This window comes from Felis catus, chromosome D4 (assembly GCF_018350175.1).
Source record: "Felis catus isolate Fca126 chromosome D4, F.catus_Fca126_mat1.0, whole genome shotgun sequence".
NCBI lineage: Eukaryota > Metazoa > Chordata > Mammalia > Carnivora > Felidae > Felis > Felis catus.
In genome coordinates this window covers 1996948-2017433 of record NC_058380.1, presented here as the reverse complement: position 1 = coordinate 2017433, position 20486 = coordinate 1996948, and the positions used below count along the sequence as shown (strand labels likewise).

The 20486-nt window shown below is 38.1% G+C and overlaps 1 long non-coding RNA gene across 1 annotated transcript in view; it reads left to right on the top strand.

Annotated features, from left to right (window-relative positions):
- LOC123381789 overlaps nt 1–20486 on the top strand; it is a 70520-nt gene that overhangs the window by 3516 nt on the left and 46518 nt on the right. The gene's annotated exons all lie outside the window — the stretch shown is intronic.

Below are 20486 nucleotides of genomic sequence, written 5' to 3'. Positions count from 1 at the left end.
ATCTTTTGGGTTTTCCATAGTGTCACGTCATCTGAGAAGAGCCAGAGTTTGACTTACTCCTTGCCAGTTTGGATGACTTTTGTTTATTTTTGTTTGATTGCTGAGACTAGGACTTTCAGTATGATACTGACAACAGTGGTGGGAGTGGCCATCCCTGTTGTGTTCCTGATTTTAGAAGGAAGGCTGTCAGTTTTTCTGCATTGAGGATGATATTAGCTGTGGGCCTTTCATATGTGGCTTTTATGATCTTAAGGTATGTTCCTTCTATCCCTACATTCTTGAGGCTTTTTATCAAGAAAGGATGATGGGGGTGCCTGGGTGGCTCAGTCTGTTAAGCGTCTGACTTTGGCTCAGGTCATGATATCACAGTTCATGAGTTCGAGCCCCGCGTTGGGCTCTGTGCTGACAGCACAGAGCTCAGAGCCTACTTCAGATTCTGTGTCTCCCTCCCTCTCTCTCTACCCCTCCTTCACTCACACTCTGTCTGTCTGTCTCTCTCTCTCTCTAAGATAAATAAACATTAGATAAATACAAATAAATAAAAATTTTTTAAAAAGATGATGATAAAGAGGTCGGAAGAAATTTATTTTTTTAATTTACATCCACGTCAGTTAGCATATAGTGCAACAATGATTTCAGGAGTAGATTCCCTAATGCCCCTAATGCATTTATCCCATCCCCTCCCACACCCCCTCCAGTAACTGTTCTCCATATTTAAGAGTCTCTTATGTTTTTGTCCCCCTCCCTGTTTTTATATTATTTTTGCTGCCCTTCCCTTATGTTCATCTGTTTTGTATCTTAAAGTCCTCATATGAGTGAAGTCATATGATATTTGTCTTTCTCTGACTAATTTCGCTTAGCATAATACCCTCTAGCTCTGTCCACATAGTTGCAAATGGCAAGATTTCATTCTTTTTGATTGCTGAATGATACTCCATTATATATATGTACCAGAGCTTCTTTATCCATTCATCCATTGTTGGACATTGGGCTCTTTCCATACTTTGGCTCTTGTTGATAGTGCTGCTATAAACATGGGGGTGCAGGTGCCCCTTCAAAACAGCATACCTGTACCTGTTGGATAAATACCAAGTAGTGCAATTGCTGGGTCGTAGGGTAGTTCTATTTTTAATTTTTTGAGGAACCTCCATACTGTTTTCCAGAGTGGGTACACCAGTTTGCATTCTCACCAGCAGTGCAAAAGAGATCCTCTTTCTGTGCATCCTTGCCAACATCTGTTGTTGCCTGAGTTGTTAATGTTAGCCATTCTGACAGGTGTGAGGTGGTATCTCATGGTGGTTTTGATTTGTATTTCCCTGATGATGAGTGATGCTGAGCATTTTTTCATGTATCGGTTGACCATCTGGATGTCTTCTTTGGAGAAGTGTGTGTTCATGTCTTCTGCCCATTTCTTCACTGGATTATTTGTTTTTTGGGTGTTGAGTTTGATAAGTTCTTTATAGATTTTGGATACTAACCCTTTATCTGATATGTCGTTTGTAAATATCTTCTCCCATTCTGTCGGTTGCCTTTTAGTTTTGCTGATCGTTTCCTTTGCTGTGCAGAAGGTTTTTATTTTGATGAGGTCCCAGTAGTTCATTTTTGCTTTTGTTTCCCTCGCCTCCAGAGACGTGTTGAGTAAGAAGTTGCTGCGGCCAAGGTCAAAGAGATTTTTGACTGCTTTCTCCTCAAGGGTTTTGATGGCTTCCTGTCTTACCTTTAGGTCGTCATCCATTTTGAGTTTATTTTTGTGTATGGTGTAAGAAAGACGTCCAAGTTCATTTTTCTGCATGTCACTGTCCAGTTTTCTCAGCACCACTTGCTGAAGAGACTGTCTTTATTCCATTGGATATTCTTTCCTGCTTTGTCAAAGATTGGTTGGCCATATGTTTGTGGGTCCATTTCTGGGTTCTGTCTTCTGTTCTATTGATGAGTGTCTGTTCTTGTGCCAGTACCATACTGTCTTGGTGATTACAGCTTTGTAATACAGCGTGAAGTCCGTTTATCGTCATTGTCTTGAACTCTCTGTTGGGTAAGTCACTTATCTCCCATTTCATTAAGTCAGTTTCTAGAGATTTATCTCATTGCTTTGTTTGGAACATATTCCCATTTCTTCACTTGACTGTCGGTGTGTGTTTTGTCTCACAGTTGAGTGATTGGCCTTGTGCAGGAGAAGCTCATCAGTCAACCTGGCCTGAGCTCCTCTGGTCTCTTAAACCTTTGTGATTGTCCCAGTTCCTGTCTTTGTTCTTGGTGGCTTCCTGTGGTTGAGGGTATGCCAAGAGCCATCAGTTTCCCAAAGGCATGGGAAATTGCCACTTGCCTGTCGGGTTCCCACTTGCCTGTTCCACTTGCCTGTTGGTAAACTATTAGTTGCCTACCCCTTCCTTCTCCCTTAGGCTAGTTGGAAGGCCAGTCATCAAGCAGCAAGTGGGAAAGTCAGGACATTGAATATACGATCTAGCCTTTGTAGGGAGAAACCACAAGATGGGTTTTTTGCTTACATATTCTGTACTGAAACAAGGGAAATTATGCATTGCTGTGAATACTTTTGCACCCAAATACCACCTCCACCTTTTTTTCAATTGTCCCAGGGACTACCACATTTCATCATTACATAGAGATGGTGATTTGGGCTCCAGTCCCTGGAATGGCAGCTGAAAGAGTTGTGATGCTAGATATGTGGGCAAGCTCCTTTCAGGAAAAAAACTGCAGATTTGATTTTACTGTTTAAAGTGTCCCCTCCCTGTGCTTTATCAGGGTATCAGGAGGATCCCAGGCAGCTACCACTTGTAGGCTAATTAGAAGCCAGAATCTTAGGCAGCATCTAGGCAGATATGCACTCCTGTTTCTTCCAGGTGGTAACTGGGAAATGGGCATTTTTACCTACACCCACTGTGCTGAATCTGGGTGCACAGATACAGGAAATCCTTGTAAGCCCATTTAAAAAATGCTTGTTTGCTATAGTCCCATGAGACTCATCAGTGCATGCCCTATTGGCTTTCAGAGATAGTTGCTTTGATCCTTCACCCCTCAAGTGGAAGTTATAAAATTTGGGCTATTAGGTGGGTAGGCAAGCTGCTTTCAAGGATATGCAGGTGACTTAGTTATATTGTTTCAGCAAGCTGGAAAAAGAGGGCAGGAGAAGAGCCCCCTGGCTCTTCTGGGCTCCAGAGAAGATCACAGTCAGCTCTAAAATTCAAGCTGATTAGAAGCTGAATATTCAGGCAGCAACTGGGAATGTATGCAGGGCAGTCTTCTTCAGTGAAAACTTGGGAGATAGAGATTTTTGTCTGCTCTCTCTGTGCTGAGCCCAAAGGGATAGCTAGGGGGAGTGTTCATGTACCTGGCAACAGCTGCTTCCCTGTTTGCTATACTTCAGTGGAACTTGTGAATCCAAGACCCACCGGCTCTCAGTGCTAGGTAATTTAGATAGATCTATGTCCCTCAGGTGGCATTCTCAAAAGTTGGGGCACTAGACATGTGGTCTAAACCCTTGTCTCCTCAGGGAGAAATAGGAGTTGGGGGTTCCCTACTGATTAAAAAGCAATAGGCCAAGGTAGGGTTATGGTAAGAGTGTGTCACAGCCTTTCCTATCCAATTTGATGTGGGTATTTTCTTTGTCACCTAGTTGTAGGAGTTACTCAACTAATTTATGGGTTTCTCTTTGAAGGAATTAACCTTTGTGTAGTTGTATATTCAGTTCATCTATAGAAGATTCAGGAGCTTCTTGGGGCGCCTGGGTGGCGCAGTCGGTTAAGCGTCTGACTTCAGCCAGGTCACGATCTCGCGGTCCGTGAGTTCGAGCCCCGCCTCGGGCTCTGGGCTGATGGCTCAGAGCCTGGAGCCTGTTTCCGATTCTGTGTCTCCCTCTCTCTCTGCCCCTCCCTCGTTCATGCTCTGTCTCTCTCTGTCCCAAAAATAAATAAACGTTAAAAAAAAAAAAAAGATTCAGGAGCTTCTTATGTCACCATCTTGGTGATATATACCTATTGATTTTTTGAAACAGGCAACTCTTGGTTTCATTGTCTGCTTTTCTGTTCTTTATATCTGTGCATATTCTTTATCTGTGTTTATTATTGTCATATACTAGTTTTGAGTTTAGTTTATTCTACTTTCTTAAGGTGAAATATCAGTTTGATCATAATGTGTCTCAACGTGGGTCTCTGACTTTATCTTATTTGGGCTCTGTTTAACTTGTATTTTTATATCTATGTATTTACAAAACTAGGGAAGTTTTTGTTTTTTTCAGATAAGCTCTCTGGCTCTTTCTCTCACTCTTTTTATTCTTTCTGGACTCACATAATACATATATTAGTTTGTAAGATGGATAACCATAATTCCCTTAGATTCTGTTTACATTTCTCTATTTTCCTTTTTACTCTGAGAATTGATCACTTCACATCACTGTCTCCAAGTTTGTTGATGCATTCCTCTGCCTGTTCAAATCTGTGTTTTAACCCCTTTTATGAAATTTTCAATTTAGTTACAATTTTTAGTTCTAGGCTTCTGGTTAGTTCTTTTTCATAAAGTCTTTTTGTTGATATTCTCATTTTGCTCATATATTATCTTACTGGTTTTCTTTAGTTCATTATTTGTGTTCTCCTGTTCCTTGAGCATATTTAAGATAGTTGTTTTAAAGTGTTCCTCTAGTCAGTCCAAAGCCTGTATTTCTTTAGGAATGAGATTTATTGTGTTTATTTGGGCTTCATTTTCTTCTTTCTTTCTAGTTTTGTGAGCATTGTCAAAACCTGGATATTTGAAAACCAGCCACCTCACCTAGTTTTTACAGACTATGATAGATACATATACAGAAGAAAACCTTCACTATCATCTAGCGTAAAGACTTGAGTTCTTCTCAGCTTCCTTCTGAGGATGTGTCTTCCCTCAGCCTGTGTATATTCTTTCCTTCTCAATTATTCTGCATCCACAGCTGGTTCTAAAAGTCTTAATTTCCCTAAGAATCTCTGCTGGATTCTTGAGCCCTAGATGTTGTATCTATCACTAATCTCTGACCTCCAGGTGTGTGCACATCTTAAGTTATCATAAAGTTTTCATGTGCCATAGCATCCATCACTGCTTTCACAGCCACTAATCTGCTAAAATATCATGTCATTTCTATCTCAGCTCCAAGTCATGTGAGACACAAGTTAGTGTCTCAGACAGCTTCTGACAAGTCAAACATTGCAGTCAAGCAGCACTCTTTTCTGCCAAGGGTGAAACAGTATTGGTTGGCATCACCCTACTGCACCATATCTCACCAGAATGAGCTAGGACAAGAGTGAGCAAAAATAATGTGAAATTTCCTGTCCTCTTGAGTGTGGCTCTCTCTTGAATGGGTGTTCACTTGGTTGCTTCAGATCATTGACTCTGGAGCTCCCACAAAGCTATTTTACTCAGTAGTTATCTACTTGATGTTTTCTGTGGGAACAAGGGCCTGGAGATTCCTTGTTTGTCATCTTGCTTATGTCACTCCTTTCCATTAAAAAATATTAGCTTTATATATACAGTTTGATTCATTTGGACCTGCAAACATGGTATCATCACTTGAGTCAAAGTAATAGCCCTATACAATAGCTCCTAAACTATACTTGTGTGTCTGTTTGGTGTTAAGAACACTTAACATGAGATCTAGCCTCTAAAATTTTTTGAAGTTCATAATACATACTGTTAACTGTATACATCATGTTGTGTAGGAAATCTGTAGAGCTTATTCATGTATTGTAACAGAAACTTTATTTCCAGTATTGTATGGTCTGTTTCTCTGAATTTAAGTATTTTAGTTAAATGTCTTATGTAAGTGGAATCACATAGTATTCCTGTGTGACTGGCATGTTTCATTTATCATAATGTCCTCCAGTTTCATCCATGTTGCCACAAATGGCAAAATTTGCTCCTCTTTTAAGGATGAATAATATTCCACTGTGTATATACCACATTTTGTTTACTGTTGAGAGATACATGGGTGTTCATTTGGTGCACTTGGTTGCTGCACATCTCTGAATCGTTTCTAGGGCTCCCACAAAGCTGATTTTACTGTGTCCTTTAGTAACTTGATGTTTGCATGGGGATACAAGGCCTAGAACTTCATACTGTTGTTTTCTGAATGCTTTCTAAAATTTGTATTTTTTAAATTTTCAGACAACATTTAAGATTCAAACCTTTGACAAAAGTGTATTGAACACCTGGTCACCCTGAATTTTGCTTTCTATAAGTATTTCACTGAGAATATCCAGTGGTGATATTTTGAATAAAAGTATTTCCACATCATGCCACAGACTGCTAGTGCCTTTTCATTCATTTGTTCATTCATTTATGTATTTATAGCATGAGCAGGGGAGGGGCAGAGAGACTGGGAGAGAAAATCCCAAGCAGGCTGCATGGTCAGTGCAGAGCCCAACACGGGGCTTGATTCCATAACCCTGGGATCACAACTGAAGCCAAAACCGAGTTGGACACTCACCCAACTGAGCTCCACAGGTGCCCTGTTTGTGCCTTTTTAAAATGACTAAAAACAGAATAGTTGAGTCCATTCATGTTAGGTTATCAATTCCAGAACCCCAGAAACCAGTTCAGATTGACCTTTTGTTAAACTGGAAAATAAAATGAAATTTAGTGGTTGCTCTGGTGCTGGAGAAAGGGAAGGAAATAAAACCATGAAGTTAAAGCTTTAAATTCCCAGTTAGAACTACACATAAGTGACCTGAAATTATCTATATCTGCCCTAAAAGAAATATTTATCTCCTGTAGCCAAAGAGCTGACATTTCTGAAAACAAAACCCAGAGTCTCATTCTGAATTACTGTGCAGGGTGAGTTTCTCACTTTGTATGGTGTGTTCTGTTAAAATGTGGACATTTATTGAGGAGGAATGGATCCCTGAAAATTGGAGTGAAAACATACAGAAAGATTCTGATGAAGCTAGAGGCATTGAACCCCTACATTACACTGACTCTTTTCTGCTAGTAGAAATAGCCATTCTGTCACCATCTGAGATTAATCCTGCTTTGCATGAATAAACTGTAATGTCTTTCTCTAAGGAAGTTATCTCACAAGATACTGCTGATTTTTTTCACAATTCACCCCCACCACTGTCCTTGTTTATGGACTTGAATTAGACTTCAGTTTCAGCAGGCCACAGGGTGAGGTCAAAAATGTGACTCGGAGGAGGGGGATACTACACTCCAAAAAACTGTGTGGGTGTTTCAGTATATACAGAAATAAGTTTAGGAGTATGTTGGAAATTTTATTAATGGTGTAGGATAATGGTAGAAGGAACATAACGTTGTATCAGGCCTAATGTATTGGTAAAGGCCCACTAAGAGATTTTAAACTCAGTTATTGAGTGGATAGACAGGGCTCTAACAATTTGGTTGGTTGGTTGGTTGGTTGGCTGCAACATGGAACAAAAGGTGGCCTGTGCTAAATGAGGTTGAAATGCCAGAGCTTTCTTGATATACTGTAAAGTATTCATAGATTTAGGGAGATTGTTTAGGGAGGATGTCAGGATTTATCATGGTCTCACCCCAGGAGGGACCAGAGGGCCCAACTTTCACTACAGCTGTTAAGAAAGAAATCTGTGAGCACGTCCCGAGAATCCTTGGAGAGCATCATGGTCATTCTTCTCTGTAGGTCAGAAATTACAGTGGGAACTGTAGCCACTGAATTGGGATCCTTTAACTTTAGTTTAAATTGTGGTAAGGGCACATGATATAAACTCTATCCAGTTAATATATTTCTAAGTATACATCACAATATTCTTAACTAAAAGTACAATTTGTACATATTTTTAGGACTTTTTCACCTTGCATAACTAAAACATTATGCTTGTTGAGCAGTAACAATATGTCTGTATATATCTTCCTACCTCCATACTCATTCAAAGAACATTCTACTTCCTTCATCTGTAAGCCTCACTGGTTTGTGTACTTCATGTAAGGAGAATTGTAAAGTATTTGTCCTGTAACTGACTTATTTTGTCATATTTTTGCATATAGCAGGATTTGCTTATTTTTTAAGCTGAATGGTATTCCATTGTATATGTACTTTTTCTTCATTTATTCATCAGTGGATGTTTAGATTGCTTCCACATTTAGGCTATTGTGAATAATGCTGCAATGAACATAGAAGTGCAAATATCACTTTGCTGTCTTGATTTTAATTCTTTTGGATAAATACCCACAAGTAGGATTGCTGGATCATATGATAGTTCCATTTTTAATTTTTTGAGCGGCTTCCATGCTGTTTTCTGTATTGGCAGAACCACTTTACAGTTTCACCAACAGTGCACAGGTGTTCCAGTTTGTCCACATTCAAGTCAAGACTTGTCTTTGAACTTTTTAAAAAATAATGGCCATCCTAACAGGGACGAAATGATCCTATTGTGGTTTTGATTTGCAGTTTCCTGTTGATTAGTGATGTTGCACCACAGTTTCATATACCTCTTAGCCATTTGTATGTCTTCTTTGGAGAAATATCTATTAAAATCCTTTGCCCGTTTCTAAATTGGGGTATTTGACTTTTTGCTATTGAGAGTTTTAGTTTCTTCTATATTTTGGATATTAATCCCTTACCAGATAGATTATTTGCAAATATTTTCTCCCAGTCTGTCAGTTTGCCTTTTCATTACGTTGTTTCTTTTGCTGTGCAGAATCTTTTTTTATTTTGATGTAATCACATTTGTCTATTTTTGCTTTTGTTACTCTGCTTTAGGTTTCATATTCAAGAACTCACTGCCAACACTGATGTTATGAAACTTTCCTTGTGTTTTCTTCTAGTAGTTTTACAGTTTCAGATCTTAATGTTTTTCAAGTCTTTAGTCCATTTAGAGTTGATTTTTGTGTATGTGTAAAATTAGGGTTCAACTTTGTTCTTTTGTACGTGAATATACAGTTTTTCCAACACCATTTATTAAGGAGACTATGCCTTTCCAATTGTATGTTCTTGGCACCTTTGTTAAAGATCTGTTTATTGTATATGCATGGGTTTCTTTCTGGGTTCTCTATTCTGTTACATTGGCCTATGTCTGTCTTTTAGCCAGTACTGTATGTTTTAATTGCTGTAGCATTGTAATATATTTTGAAATCAGGGATTTTGATGTCTTGTGGTTTATTTTTCTAAAGATTGTGTTCGCCCTTTGGGGTCCTTTGTGGTTCCATATGAATTTTAGGATCATATGTTTTACTTCTGTAAAAAAAAAAAAAAAAAAAAAAAGTTCGTATTTTGGTAAGGTTGCATTGAATCTGTAAATTGCCCTGGCTAGTGTGGACATCTTAACAATATTAAGTCCTGTTGTCCATGAAAACAGCATGTATTTCCATGTATCAGTGTTGTCTTTAATTCCTTTCATTAGATTTTTTATACTTTCTAGTTTATAAAGCTTTCACCTCTTTGGTTAAATTTAACCTTAAGTACTTTTTTGTTCTTTTTGATGCTGTTGTAAATGGGATTCTTTTCTTAATTTTCCTTTCCTATATTTCATTGTTAGTGTATGGAAACATAATTGATTTTTGTATGTTGATTTTGTGTCCTTCAACTTTATTATTTCTAAGAGTTTGCGGACTCTACAAACAGATAATTTCACTTCTTCCTGATTTGGGTGCTTTTTATTTTAATTTATCTGGCTGAGACTTCCAGAATCATGTTGAATAAAAGTGGCAAGAGTGGGCATTTTACCTTCTTCCTGATCTTAAAGATTACAAAGCTTTTAGTTTTTCACCACTGAGTATGGTTAGCTGTGGGCTTTTCATATATGGCCTTTATTATATTGAATTAATTTTCTTCTATTTCTGTCTTGTTGACAGTTCTTGTCATGGAAGGATGTTGAATTTTTTAAAGTCCTTTTTCTGCATCTGTTGAGAAAATTGTATGTTTTTTTGTTCTTTCATTCTGTTAATGTGGTGTGTGTATCACACTGATTGATTTATATATGTTGAACTATCCTTGCATCCCTGGGATAAACTCCACTTAGTCATGGCATATAGTCCTTTCAACAACCATTTAATGTGCAGCTTGCTAGTGTTTCATTGAGGTTTTTTTTATATCTGTATACATTAGGGGTATTGGCTTGTAATTTTTTTCTTGTGTCTTTGTCTACTTTTGATATCAATGTCATGCTAGCTTCATAAAATTAGTTTGGAAGACTTCCCTGTGTTTAATATTTTGCAGGAGTTTGCTATGGTCTACATGTGTTCCCTGCCACACCCCATTCACATATTGAAAACTTAATGGCCAATCTGATGGAATAAGTAGGTGGGGCCTTAAGATGCTTGGGTTATGAGGGCAGAGCCATCATGAATGGGATTAGTGCCTTTAGAGAAAAAAAGACTCCAGACATATCTGTAGCTCCTTCAATGTGAGAACACGATGAAAAGGAACTAGCTTTGAACCAGAGAGAGGGCCCTCATTCAACTATGCTGACACCATGATCTCAGATGTTCAGCCTCCAGAACTTTGAGCAATAAATTTCCTTCATTTATAAGTGACTAAGTCAGTGCTATTTTGTTATAGCAGTGCAAATGGCCTAAGAAAGCTTGAAAAGGATTGTTGTTAATTCTTCTTCAATTGTTTGGTAGAATTCATCTGTGAAGCCATCTGGTCCTGGGGTTTTCTTTGTTGAGATGATTTTGATTGCTAATTCAATCTCTTTATTGGTTATAGGTCTGCTGACGTTTCCTATTTTTTATTTAGTGTTTGTAGGTTGTATGTTTCTAGGAATTTATCTGTTCCTTCTAGGTTATCCATTTTCTTGGCATATTGGCATATAATTGTTCATAATAGTCCCTTATAATCCTTTTTATTTCTGTGGAATCTGTTTTAATGTCTACTCTTTCATTCCTATTTGATTTATTGGAGTCTTAGTGTTTCTCAGCTTTTTCGCTAAGATCAAGTGATCTTATTGGATCTTATTGGATCACTTATTGGATTTATTGGAGTGTTTTCACTCGCACTTGCAAGCTGTTTGTTGGTTTTCTGTCTAGATGTTCTATCCGTTGTTGACAGTCTTGAAGTCCCTTACTATTGCTATGTTGCTGTTGTCTCCCTTCTGTTACATCATAGTTGCTTTGTGCATTTATGTACTCTGATGTTAGGTGAACTTAGGTTTATAATTGGTTATATGTTCCTGGAGAATTGATTCATTTATGGTTATACAGTGTCCTTTTTTGTCATTTGTGACAGTTTTTGACTTAAATTCTATTTTGTCTGATTTAAGTATACCTACCCTGCTTATCTTTTGGTTGCCTTCATCATGGAATACTTTTTCCATCTCTTCACTTTGAGCCTGAGTGTGCCTCTTAAATAAATCTAAAGTGAATTTATTGTAGACAGCATGTAATTGGGTCTTGTGTTTTGTCTTATCCATTCAGCTGCTCTTTTGACTTGGGACTTCAAATCCATTTACATTTTAGTTAATTATTGGTTAGAAAGAACTTAGGATTGCTGTTTTGCTAATTGGCTAATTGTTTTTTCTGTCTTGTAACTCCTTTGTCCCTCTTTTCCTCTCTTGCTGTCTTCCTTTGTGTTTCACTTTTTGTAGTCAACATGCTTTGATTCCTTTTCTTCAAGCTGATAACAGAACTTCAGTTGTATGCAAAATATGTATACATTTACTTCTCTTCCTACACAGTGTTATTGACATCAAAGTTTACACCTTTTATATTGTGAATCTCTTAACATATTTATATATTTTTATATGTCTATTACTTCTATACTAGAATTAAGTGATTTTCTCATCATTATTACAGTATTTCAGTAGTCCATATTTTTCTACATATTTACCTTGACCAGTGAGTACAATACTTTTATTTGCTCTCCTGTTGCTGTTTAGCATGATTTCATTTCACCTTAAAGAATTCCCTTTAGCATATCTTGTAAGGAAGGCTAGTGGTGATGAACAACTTCAGCTTCTGTTTATCTGGGAAAATCCTGATCTCTCCTTTGCTTTTAAAGGATAGTTTTGCGGGGTGCCTGGGTGGCTCAGTCGGTTGAGCGTCCGACTTCAGCTCAGGTCATGATCTCGCAGTTTGTGAGTTCGAGCCCCGTTTTGGGCTCTGTGCTGACAGCTCTGAGCCTGGAGCCTGCTTCAGATTCAGTGTCTCCTCCTCTCTGCCTCTCCCCTGCTCATGCTCTGTCTTTATCTCTCAATAATAAATAAAAATGTTAAAAAAAAAAAAAAGGATAATTTTGCTACATACAGTGTTCTTAGTTGGCAGTTTTTTTCTTTTAGTGCTTTGACTATATTGTCCCACTACCTTCTGGACTGCAAGGTTTCTACTGAGAAATCTCAAATTTTATGGGAGGTCCTGTACATGAAAGGTTGCTTTCTTCTTGTTGCTTTTGAAATTCTTTGGTTTTGGCTTTTGACAATTTGATTATAATGCTTCTTGCTGTGGACTTCTTTGGATTCCTCTTACTTGAGTCTGTTAAGTTTCCTGGAAATGGATGTCCATTTCCTTCCCTAGACTTGGGGAAATTGGGGCCATAAGTTTTTTTTTTTATTAAATTCAATATTCTGTGCTGCCTTGACATTTGAAGCCATCAGGACCTCATATAGTATACTGGCAAGGTCTCCTCTCCACTCTTGTCCTGTCAAACAACCTTCCTTATCATAAAGACTAGGCATAGTGCCTTATTCATGAGAAGTAGGTTTCAGTTCCTTGACAGTCCATAGAATTACTCAAACAAAACAATAACATAGTCCTGTGGAAACCAGAACACTGTACAGTTTGTCTCCCATCATGGCAGGATCAGTGCTTTGTTCCTAGTGGAATAGACACTTAGTCTATTAGATATGGTTTTGCATTCCTTGCATGCACTGCTTTTGCCAAAACTATCATCTGTGGATTTACAGAATGTTTTATCTACCATCATGGTATTCCATACAGCATTGCTTCTGGTCAGGGAACTCACTTCACAGCAAATGAAGAGTGAATGGGCTAACACATGGAATTCACTGGTCTTACCATTTCCCCACCATCCTGAAGCAGTTGCCTTGATAGAACAATTAATTGGCCTCTTAAAAACTCATTTATAGTACCAGGCTAGATGGCAATACCTTGCAGGGTCAGTACAGTGTACTCCCAGAAGCTATATATGCTATAAATCTGCCTTCAGTATATAGTGATGTTTCTCCCACAGCCAGGATTCACTGGTCCAGGAATCAAGGGGTGGAAGTGAAAGTAGTTCTGCTCACTATTAGCCATAGAGATTTGTCAAAAATTTTGCTTCTACTAGGAGACAGCAGTAATTCTACTGACCTGGAAATTGCTACTTTCAGATCCTCATGCCTCTCAATAGGCAAAAAAGGAGGACACCATACTGGGTGGGGTGATTGATCCTGATTATTAAGGAGAAATTGGGCTGCTACTACACAATAGAGTTAAGGAAGAAAGGGTCCAGAACAGAGGAAATACCCTAAGACATACAGGTGTGATTCAAGACATACAGATGTCATTCATCCTGTGATTAAAGTCCATGGAAAATTATAATTCAGCTAGAACTAATGGCCCATTCAAAAATGAAAGTTTGGGTCACTTCATTTGGCAAAGAAAATACGGAATGGGTAGGGGAATAAGGTAGGTGTAAATACCAGATTCAGCCACATGACCAATGAACTCCATATAACCAAAAAGGAACTACCACTTCCCTGCAAAGGAGTTGTATCATGTTAGGCAGAATGACTTTGTTGTTGTTTTTATTTGGAGATTAAGTATGGTTTAAGGAGATGTATATAGGTGTTGACAAGGGGTGGGCTGTGATAGATAGTTCTATGTGTTAACTTGGCTACACTGTAGTACCTAGTTATTTAATCAAACACAAATCTAGGTATTTGTGTGAAGGCATTTTGTGGATGGTAATTAACATCTACCATCAGTTGACTTTAAGTAGAGATTACTCTTTGAAAGTGTGGCTGAGCCTCATCCAGTGATTTCAAGGCCATAACAGCAAAAACCAAGGTTTCCCAGGTAAGTTATGTCCTAAGCATCATTTTTGTTTGTTTTTGCTTGTGTTCCCCTCTGGGAATCATGAGTTTGTTTTCTATATCTGAGTCTATCTCTGTTTCTGTTGTTGTTCATTTGTGCCCCCAAGCATACCTCTCACTGGGTTTTCAGCCTCCTGGCTTGTCCTGCAGATTCAGAACTGCTACCCGTGAATCATATGAGCCAATTCCTTAAAAAACACACATAAATCTATTGGTTCCGTTACTCTGGAGAATCCTAATGCACTGAAGTTTTTTTTGTTTTCTGTTTCATTTAGTTTCTACTATTATCTTTCATGTTTTCTATCTTCTGTTTCCTTGAGCATTTACCTGTTATTTTTCTGACTTTCTGAGGGAAATGCTCATTTCCTCCAAATATTAGTGTCTAATGATGTCATCTTGGCTATTGATATCCCTTTAACATTTTAGTTCTCTGATGTATATTGGGTTTAGTGTTACTCAGTTACAAACATTATTAGATTTACACTATGATTTCATTTCTGATGTGTTAATTAATAGAATTTTGTTTTCTAAGAGGTTTTTTATTATTTGTAATTTTATCGTATTTTGGTCTAAGAAAATGTTGTAAGGTCAGCTCCAATGTTTTGATTTTGGATTTTTGTTCATGTTTTATTTGATGATTTCCATTTTTCAACATAAGTTTTGTATCAAAACTGTATGATTTTCTAGAATTTCTGTGTTGGGGAGTGGGTATATACGTTAGCACAGTGTGTCCTATTCCAGGGAACCTGATGTTTTATTTAAGGGGAAAAACCCCTAAATTTTACTTTACAATTTGTTATAGAAGAGCTAAAGTTAGCAATGGGAGGTTTCTAATATTTGTTGATTTCCCTCTATACCTTGAACATTCTACATGTTGTCTCACTTATTTCTTAAACAAAAAACCTAAATGGTAGATGTTATTATGACCAGTTTCAAGGGTGACAAATAATTGTCCTGTGGACAGAATAAATGTGAGTCGTGTGCTTGGCCTCCAATATCCTGGAGTCCTGTGACCGTTTGTGCCACCTTTTCTCTATCTGGACCATTTCTTCTGAGAGTTCTCAGCACACTTCAGTCTGATTCCTTCTGGAATGGAGCCAGGGACCCAGAGAGGGGGCAGTGCTGATTGCAAACCCTATCCCATCAGGAGACCCAAGAGTGAATAAATAGTGGCTTGCGAAGGAAACCAGAATCTTCCTACAAAAGACCCTCCATTTTGTGCTCAGCTAGACCAACCATAGGCCAGAGCCTCCAAAAGATTTGGGGGATTTAATAGAAGAAAAAATTGTTTCCCATGTTTCCACCATTTTAAAAAAGGTGATTGGACTTTTTGTTCCCAAATGGAATAGAGGCAGCACCACAGTTGCTTGGAATTGGGAAGATCCACGTTCTCTGTTCTGAACCCCCAAAACACACCACTACACAAACTTCCCTTGTGGCGTTCAGCTCTGCCCTGGTTGATATAAGGCCAGTGGACTTTATTAGAAATGTGGTGCTTATGGGGCCCTACACATTAATTTTTTTCTCCTTTGTAAAGTTTTGAGTTTATTTACAATTACTGAAGTGCTTATTGGTCTGAAAAGTTAGCACAAGAGCAGTTGTAGACCTTAAAAGTTCCTGAAAAAGAAACCAAGCCTAGATGGTTTCATTGGAGTAATTTACCCAGCATTTGGATTGGATGGATGGATGAATACCAATGCTGTGCAGTCTCTTCCAGAAAAGAGGAAGGAATATTTCCTAACTTATTTCATGAGGCCAGTTCTACCCTGATACCCAAAGGAGACAATGTTAAAGTATAAAACGATAGACCAATATCTCATGAAGATGAATGCAAAAATCCTCAAAAACATTAGCAAATAGAACCCAATCATGTATAAAAAGAATGATACTATGAATTTAGTTTTCTTAGTGGTTATGTAAATACTCAGATTCTATCTATTTGATTTAGAGTTTTCAGATGTGTTTTTTGAGGAATTCGTCCACTTCAAAGATACATAGTTCATGACCGTAGTAAAAATTGTTCATAGCACTCCCTTGTTACCCTTTTGATGGCTACAGGATCTATAGTAACAGATATCCTACTTTATTACTGACTTTGATGATTTGTATTTATGCTCTAATTTTTGTCATTCGTACAAAAGTTTAGTCAAGTTTATTTTACTTTTTGGAGAACCGGCATTTTGTTCCCTCCATTATTCTTCTATGTGAACTACACTGATTTTTGTTTTTATTATTTCTGTCCATATGCTTTCTTTGGGTTTACTTTGCTCCACTTTTTAAGCTCTTTAGTATAAACTTCTGTCACTGATTTGAATCATTTTTGTATGTATAATGTGAGCATTTAGTGCTATCAGTTTTCTTCTCATGATGTTAGCTGCATCCCTTAATTTGCTATGTTGTATTTCATTTTCATTCACTGCAGTATATTTGTTAATTATTTCCTATGAAACATCTTCCTGTTTGACCATGGTTTAGTACTATGTTGTTAAATTTCAGAGTCTTTGTAAGTTTTCCTTTTGTCTCTGTTATTGATGTCTAGTTTGATTCCATTGTAGCTAAAGAATATACTCCTTATGGGGAGCCTGGGCAGGTCAGTCATTTAAGCATCTGACTTTTGGTTTCGGCTCAGGTCATGATCTCATGGTTTTGTGAGTTTGAGCCCCACATTGGGCTCCATGCTGACAATGTGGAGCCTGCTCGGGATTCTCTGTCTCCCTCTTTCTCTGCCCCTCTCCCACTCACGCTGTATCTCTCTCAAAATAAATAATAAATTTAAAAAAAAAACTAAAAACAAAAGAAAAATATATGATTTCAATTATTTTAAATTTAGGTGTGTCTTATGAGTCAGGATATGTATGGACTGTCTTGGTGAATGGTGTTTGAAAAACATTCTGTTGTTTTTGGATGGAATGATCTATATGTCAGATCCTAGTTCTTGATCATGGTGTTCAGGTTTACTGCATCCTTGCTGGTATTTGTTCTGTAGTCCTCAGCTCCTGAGAGAGCAGTGTTGAAGTCCTCAATGATTATGATTAATTTTCTCAGTTTCTGTTTCAGCTCTATCAGTTTTTGCTTCATGCATTTTGTTATTTGGTTCATTCACATTTAGGATTGTTATACCTTCCTGGTGGATTGATTCCTTTATTACTATATAACATCCCTCTTTGTCTCTAGTCAGTTTCTTTGCTGTGAAGTCTACTATATTTGATATTAATTTGGGAACTTAATGCCTTTTAAAATTCATGGTTGCGTGGTTTTGTTTTGTTTTTTCTTTTGAATCCACCTTCGCAATCTTTGTCTTTTGATTAGCGTAATTAGAACCAATGTCTAGATAATAAAGTAACTGCTGCTATGTTAGGGCTTAAGTTGGCCATTTTATTACTGAATTAAAATTTGTTTTCTCTAGATCTTATTTTTCTGTATCTCTTTTATTGCTTTTCTGTGGGTTATTTGTTGTTTAAGATTCCATTTAGATCCATTCCTCATGTTTTTTAGTGTATCTCTTTGTATAATTTTCTTAGTGGTTCCTGTGGGTATTACAATACACATATGTGCCTTATCACAGTATATCAGTATATTATCACTTGGAGTGAAGTGTGAAAATGTTACTTTTGTTTAGGCCCCTTTATTATTGTCCCCACTTTTAAGTCATTGTCTAGAGTAGCAAGTGATATTACAACTTACCACATTTGATTTTAAAAACCTGTGGGTGGAAGGATGCCAATTTATATAGTTCTATTTGTGCTCTTTCCATGATTTTTTCTTCCTTCCTGATATGCCAGTGTTTCTTTTATCATTTTCTCTATTTGAAGAATTTCCTTCTAGCCATTTTTCAAGGCAAGGTCAGGTCCGCTAGCAGCAAATTCTTAGTTTTCTTTCCCTGGGAATGTGCTTAATTCTACCTTCATTTTTGAAGGATAGTTTTGGTAGATATTCACTCTGCAGTCAACAGTCTTCTTTTAGGACTTCAAAGAAAAATGTTGTGCCACCTTCCTGTGACCTCCATGATTTCCTGAGAAATCTGCTCTCATTTGAATTGTTGTCCCCCTATGTGTAGTAAGTCATTTCTCTGGGGTTGCTTTCAAGATTTTTTTTTTTTTTCCTTTAGATTTCAAAATTTTAATTATGATGTCTTAGTGTAGATTTCTTAGTATTTGTTTTATTTAGTATTCATTTGGCTTCTTGAATCTGCATATTTATGTTTCTTGCCAAATATGGGATATTTCTGGGCATTTCTTAAAAATAATTCTTCAAATATTTTCTCAATTCCACTTCTTTTCTTACTTTCTAGGACTTTGATGACACATGTTAGCTTTTTTTGTTTTTCTCCCAAAGATTCTGGCTCTTTTTCTCAGTCTTTTTTCTCCATTGTTCAGATGGGCTGAATTCAATTGATCTGCCCTCAAATTCTCCCCAATTCCATTTTCTGCCATAACAACTCTACCCTTAAGCCCGTCCAAATAGTTTTTAAATTTGTTGTCTAGTTTTTTTTTTAATTTTTTTTTTAACGTTTATTTATTTTTGAGACAGAGACAGAGCATGAATGGGGGAGGGTCAGAGAGAGAGGGAGACACAGAATCTGAAACAGGCTCCAAGCTCTGAGCGGTCAGCACAGAGCCCGACGCGGGGCTCGAACTCACAGACTGCAAGATCATGACCTGAGCTGAAGTCGGACGCTTAACCAACTGAGCCACCCAGGCGCCCGTTGTCTAGTTTTTAATTTAACAATTTCCCCTTCAACTTTGGTGTAACTTCTATTTTTTGTTGTTGCTGAGATACTGTACTTTTTTCATTTGTTTCAAGAGAACTTGTGATTGCTTGAAGCATTTCTATGATGGCTGCCTTGATATCCCTGTCAGACAGTTCCATTGTCTTGCTTATCTCAGTGTTGATGTCATTTGATTGTCTTTTCCTGGTTCTTAGAATGATGAGTAACTTTTTATTGCATTCTGTACATTTAGCTGTTAAGAAACTCCAGGTCCTCTCTAAACCTTTCATTTAAACAGGGTGACCAGGCAGGCAGTCACCCTGCTTTAAAAGGTACCTCCCCACTTGCAGCCTACTTTTGTGGGCTCTGTTTGATCCAATGACAGTGTAGCTTTCAGAGTTCTTGCAATGCTATTTAGGTCTACTTGACTTACTTGGTACCACTATTCCTCCCACTTTTCACTGCTGGTATTAGAGTGTGGAAGGAGTTTCCCTCAAACAGGCTACTTGGTGTCTCCAGATAGAAGGGATGCTCTGGCCCCAAAGAAGAAAAAGCTTCACAGGTTGAGCTGCTAATGCGTCAGGATCCCCATGGTGTCTATCGGTAAGGGAGATGGGTCTCCAGATGTGGAGGAGGGTTTAGAAAGCAGCCATGTCCAGCTCCCCTCTCTCCTCAGCCATTGAAAGGACCCGTATGCTTCTTGCATTCCACTTGAGGAAAAGTGCAGCACTGCCCATTGTTTCCTGCTGGCTTCACACTCATGGGAAAGGAAAGGTCATGACCCTTAATGGCAGGGGTTGAGGGCCAGGTAGGAATTTGGGGGAGTCCAGAGAGCAGAGTGCTATGAACTGAATTTTCCCCAAAAGTCCTTGATGAAGTCTTTTCCCTAATGTGACAGTGTTTGGGTACAGGACCTAAGGAAGTAATGAAAGTTAAATGATGTAAGGATGAAGCCCTCATCTGCTAGACCTGGCATCCTTATAAGAGTAAGAAACACCAGAGCTCACTCGCTTTCTGGCACACATACAGGGAAGGGAAATACCATGTGAGGAGAGCACACCATCTGCCAGCCAGGAGGTGAGGCTTCAGTAGGTCAGGGTGATCTTGGACTTCCTGTCTCTGGTTTTGTTATGGTAGCCCTGACAAAAGAATACAGTTTTGGTACTGAGAGTGGTGTGCTATCATAGTATATATGAAAAACTATGGAGGTGGTATTAGAGCTGGGTGATGGGTAGAGGGTAGAAGAGCTTTGAGGTGCTTGGTAGAGAAAGCTGGGGTTGCTTGAAAGAGACTATGCTAGGAATAGGGGCATTAGAAGTGATTCTGCCCCAGCCTCAGACATAAATGTGGAACATTACTGGAAACTTAAGGAAAGGCATTCCTTGTTATTTATTTACATATATATGGCAGCAAAGAATGTGGCCAAGTTGTGTCCCAGTGTTTGGTGCAAGGTAGAAATCTTAAGTAACAGAAGTGACAAATTCCTAGCAAAGTGATGGAAGGTGTAACCTGTTTCTTCTCATAGAAAAATGTGACAAGGGAGGTGAATCGAAGGAAGTGTTCGGCAAAAAGAAGCCAGAACTTGAAGATTTAGAGAATTCTTAGCCTGTCCATATTGCAAAATGAGAAAGCATGTTCTGGAGAAAATACCAGTGGTGTTGCTGGACAGTCATTTGATAGAGATTAGTTTGGAACCAGTCAACCCTCAGTGGAAACTGTGTGGCTCAACTAAGGATATGTAGATGGGACACAGTGAAGGTCAGGTGTCGGACCTCTGTGGTGTTATCCACCAAGAGGGG